Source organism: Tamandua tetradactyla, chromosome X (genome assembly GCF_023851605.1).
Source record: "Tamandua tetradactyla isolate mTamTet1 chromosome X, mTamTet1.pri, whole genome shotgun sequence".
Taxonomy (NCBI): Eukaryota; Metazoa; Chordata; class Mammalia; order Pilosa; family Myrmecophagidae; genus Tamandua; species Tamandua tetradactyla.
In genome coordinates this window covers 96,422,401-96,427,682 of record NC_135353.1, presented here as the reverse complement: position 1 = coordinate 96,427,682, position 5,282 = coordinate 96,422,401, and the positions used below count along the sequence as shown (strand labels likewise).

The following is a 5,282-nucleotide window of genomic DNA, read 5'->3' as shown; positions in this document are numbered from 1 at the left end:
AATAAATTTAGTAGATTGAAATGCTAGTGATCAATGAAAGGGAGGGGTAAGGGGTAGGGTATGTATGAATTTTTTTGTTTTCTTTTTATTTGTTTTTCTGAATTGATACAAATGTTCTAAGAAATGATCATGATGACGAATATACAACTATGTGATGATATTGTGAATTATTGATTATATATGTAGAATGGAATGATCATATGGTAAGAATGTTTGTTGCTATGTTTAAAAAATTTTTTTAATTAATAAAAAATTGCATTAAAAAAGAAAAAACCACAATTCCATTTACAACAACAATTAAAAGAATAAAACACCTAGGAATAAACAACATAGGATGTAAAAGACTTGTACACAGAAAACTACAAATCACTGAAAGAAATTAAAGTCCTGAATAAATGGAAAGTTATTCCATGCACATGGATTGAAAGACAATGTCATTAAGATGTCAATACTACACAAAGCAGCTTACAGATTTAACACAATACCAAGTAAAATTCCAAAAGCCTTCTTAACAGAAATGGAAAAGGTAATCATCAAACTCATACACAAGGGTAAGGGTTTTAGTTTGTCAATGCTGCTAGGATGCAACATACCAGAAATGGAAAGGCTTTTAAAAAGAGAATTTATTAAGTTTCAAGTTCCCCATTCTAAGGCTTTAAAAATGTCCAAATTAAGGTATCCAGGGAAACATATCTCAGCTCGAGAAGGCTGATGGGTCTGGAATACCTCTGTCAGGTGGGAAGGCATATAGCTGGCATCTGCTGGGGTCTTCGGGTTCTCATTTCAAACAGCTTCCCCAGGGGCATTTTAATTCTTCATTTCCAAAGTCTGGGTCTCCTGTTGGTTCTGAAGCTCTTTCCAAAATGATTCTCTCTTAAAACACTCCAGTAAGCAACCCCACCTTGAACAGGTAGAGATACACCTCCATGGAAACCATCTAATCCAAAGGTCCTACCCACAATCAGGTGGGTCACATCTCCATGGAAACAACTTAATCAAAAACTACCATAAGACCCAGCAATCACACTTCTAGATATATACTCAAATGAATTAAAAGAGGGTTTCAGACAGACACTTCTAAAGCAAAGTTCACAATAGCATTATTACAATAGCCAAAAGGTTATTCAGCAAAAGCCCATCAGCAAATGAATGAATAAACTGTGGTATATCCATATAATGGAATACTAGACTTAAAAAGGAATGAAGTTCTGATACATATCACTACATGGACTAAATCTCAAGGACATCATAACGAGTGAAATAATCCCGACACAAAGGGATAGATATTCTGATTCCATTTATATGAAATAGCTAGAATATGCAAATGTAGTACAATTTATCATGGTTATGGGGATTGGGAATGGGGAGTAAATACTTAATGGGTGTAGGGTTTATTTGGGTTGACAGGAAAGTTCTGGTAATGAATGAAGGTAAGGGTACTGCAACATTGTGAATGTGTTTAATCCCACTGAATGTTATGCTTGGGAATGGTTGAGATGGAAAGGATTATATTGTATATATCTTTCCACAACTATAAAAAAAAGAGCAACTACAGAGACAATGATAATTATATGCAATACATGATCCTGGACTGTATCTAATTACGAAGAAAAGGCTCAAAAGGACATTGGGGGAGGAAAGTGGGAGGATGCTGCTCTTTGGCGTAAATTGTAATCATTATGGATTGTTTCTCAGAATCAACTTAGAAGTGGGAGTTCAGATCAGTGAGACTGCCATTGCTGCTAACACTTCAGAAGGGGAGAATGGATTTAATAGGAGTGAAAAAGAAGAGCTTACTAGAAGTCAAAGAAAATGATTAAGTCCAGCACTAGGGCTCCTTCTACCAAACACAAAGACCACTCTGACAAGAAGTCCAAAGATCACTTTAAGATAAAGGGGCCACAAAGGAGTTGAGTGAGAAGGATCACGGCAGAGATAAAATCCGAAAGAGGCACAGTGCTTCCAGTGGTAGCAGCAGCACCAGCAACAGGTCTTAATCCAGCTTGGGTTCCAGCACCAGCACAGGCTCTAGCAGTGGTTCTAGCTCCTCTTCAGCCTCAAGCCACTCAGGAAGTTCCAGCACATCCCGTAGCTCCAGCTCAAGCAGCTCCTCAAACTCTCTGAGTCCTTCGAGCAGCTCCTCAAGCTCTCCGAGTCCTTCTCTGTACAGACACAAGAACAGGCAGCATTCCCACTCTAAATTTAAACCAGCCAAAAGAGATAAAAAGGAAAGAAAAAGGAGGAGCCCTTCCCCTAAACCCACCAAAGTACACACTGGGAAGCTTACCCGGAATGTGACCAAAGATCACATCATGGAAATGTTTTCCACGTATGGAAAATTTAAAATGATTGACATGCCTGTGGAAAGGATGCATTTCCATCTGTCCAAAGGCTATGCTTATGTTGAGTTTGAGAATCCAGATGAAGCCGAGAAGGCACTGAAACACATGGCTGGAGGACACACAGATGACCAGGAGATGACTGACACAGCTGTGCTGGCCCCCTGGCCTCAGCCTCCCCCCAGGCGTTTCAGCCCTCCCAGGAGAATGCTACTACCACTTCTCATGTGATGCAGGTACCCCCATAGATGAGAAGGTCCTGTTCTCCTAGGCATAGGTCTCCTGTGCGCCAGCAGTCCCAGTTCCCTGGATGCCACCACCACAGAAGCCACTCCAGTTCCGACACCTCACGATGAACTTACATCCCATCCGACTAAGTTTTATCACTTTTCTAGCCAAGGGAGGTTAGGTAGGAAAGGAAATCCTACTCAGGGGCAGGCTTCTAAGGCAGGAATTGAGACATTTCCTCTGAAGGCTGAGTTTGGCCTACATGAGTGTGGGTTTGGGGCTGTGCCTATAAATATGTTCTCTGGTGGTTCTGGCTAGAAAACTCACCTGTTCCTGATTGCAGAGTTAATTTAGAGGGAGAGACAATAGGGATGGCAAACAAAGCTGCAGGCTATACATGCTGCCCCACCTTTCCCCAAAGGACCTGGGACCACCTGGTAGCCTGGCTGTGCCCCTTGTGGGTCCTTGGGGAACACAGGTGAGAATTTATGCAGTTGCCCTTCCTGTTGGTGCTGTCTAGAGTCCCTCTGCTTCAAGTCTTCTCCTAACGCCTAGGATCAGAATGCCCCAAAAGAGCCCCTCTCTTATTCCACATTAGTTGTTGTGAATGGTTCTTTATTTGTGCTTGTGCATATATCTCTCTGAAATTGGTGAGCAACCTGAAAGCCAGCTTGGCAGGGTCACCACAGCCACCTGCTGCAGCCATCAGTCCTGGTGGTCTTGCAAGTTACCTCTGCCAAGTGTACATTGTTTTTTTGGCTTTTATTGTACAGTCAGTACTATAAAGTTTCTGTTTTGAGTTTTGTAACTTTGAAATATTTTAGGTAATGTTGTGCTTGTACATTGTTGTGTAGAATGAACAAATTGTACTAAATAAACCGAGATTAGAAAGCAAAAAGAAGGACACTGGGGCATACAAAAAAATTAGAACATAGACTATAAGCTTTATATCAACATTATATTTCTTGAACTTGTTAAATGTACTTAAGGCAGTTACATAAATTGTCTATCCTGGTTCTTAGGAAATGTACATGGATGTACTTTGTGTTTAAGGAATATTTGTGTACAACCTATTCTCAAATGTTTAAAGAACAGAAAGATGGATGCTGCATAGACAGATGGATGGATGGATGGATGAATGGATAGAAGGATGATAAGTGTATACATAGCTGAAATGACAGGGTTTACATGGCAATTGCTGGATCTGTGTATTGAGGGGAGATGTTGGAGTTCTCTATAAGGGGTTTGTATTATTTTTGCACTTGTCCTGTAAGTTTGAAGTTATTTCAAAATAAAATGTTTAAGAAAAATAAAAGGTCAGGAAAATATTTCCTATTAGAAAGCTATGGAAAAGTTAACCTTCCAAGGTGGTCTTTTCTCTGGAAATGTGAAAACATCCACAGAAGGATGCAGAAATAAACAGAGACAGGAGAAGTATCAAAATTAGATTAAAACCATAATTAGGAAACATGGCAATGTTCTGAATTCTCATGAATGACTGAATTTCAAATTAATATTCTAAGGGCTTCTCTCACAGAAGTCAGAGCAAAGTCAGTCTTTCTTTTCCTACTTACCTTAATCACTGTGTTACTTTAAGTTGAGAGAGCCCCTCTTTCCTGCTACAAATTCACTCACATGAAAGATCTGGTGGCCTCTTTAAAACACTTTTCAAAAACATCCTTTGCAATTCAGCCTAGTGAGGATTTACAAGAGGAAAAAGATTGTTTAGCTATGACCCTTCTCTTACATGTAGCTTGGTCAGGCTTCGTCACACTGAGAGACTCTGAAAAGTTCAAAGATGGAAAGGTCTTTAAAAAATTCACACAAAATCTCATGTTGCAGATTGAAAATTGAAGCCCAGTAAAGGAAATAAAGTTGGCCAAAACATGGAAAGAGGAAATGGCCTGTATTAAAAGAAAATGGACCCAGAAGATCTGAAAGTAGGGACACGAACAGACATTTGCACACCAATGTACAATACAGCAGCATTTTTCACAATTGCCAAAAGATGGAAACAACCCAAGTGTCCGTCAACAGACGAATGGATAAACAAAATGTGGTATGTACATATGATGGAATATTACTCAGCAGTAAGAAGGAATGAAGTCTTGAAGCACGTGACAACATGGATGAACCTTGAAGATATTATGTTAAGTGAAATAAGTCAGAAATAAAAGGACAGATATTGTATGATCTGATATGAACTAATTATAAAATGTAAACTCATAGACATAAAATACAGAATATAGGGTACCAGGATATAAAATGAGGGCTAAAGAATGTGGAGCAATTACTTAGTATGTGCAGAATGTGTAACTAGGTTGAACTTAAAATGTTTGGCATGGATAGAAGTTACAGTAACACATTATTGAGAGAATAACAGCACTGAATAGTGTGTGAATGTGGTGGAAAGGGGAAGTTTAGAATCATGTATGTCACCAGAAGCAAAGCTAAAGGTTAAAACATGGGAATAACACAGTGATTCTTGTGGTGGACAACGTCTGTGATTAATGGTACAGATATAAAAGCTATTTCATAAACTAGAACAAATGTATAACACTATTACAAGGAGTTAACAATAGAGAGGCATATGGGAAAAATGTACCTACTGCAAACTATGGATTACAGTTAACAGTAATGTTTTTATAGTCTTTAACAATAACAAGTATACCACACTAATACTATGGGTCAATAATAGAGAGGAATAAGGGGTAT

At 38.9% G+C, this 5,282-nt stretch overlaps 1 pseudogene; it reads left to right on the top strand.

Moving 5' to 3' along the window:
- The first annotated feature begins 1,627 nt into the window (after positions 1-1,627).
- Positions 1,628-2,695, top strand: LOC143670505 (uncharacterized; annotated as a pseudogene).
- Positions 2,696-5,282: the final 2,587 nt, after the last annotated feature.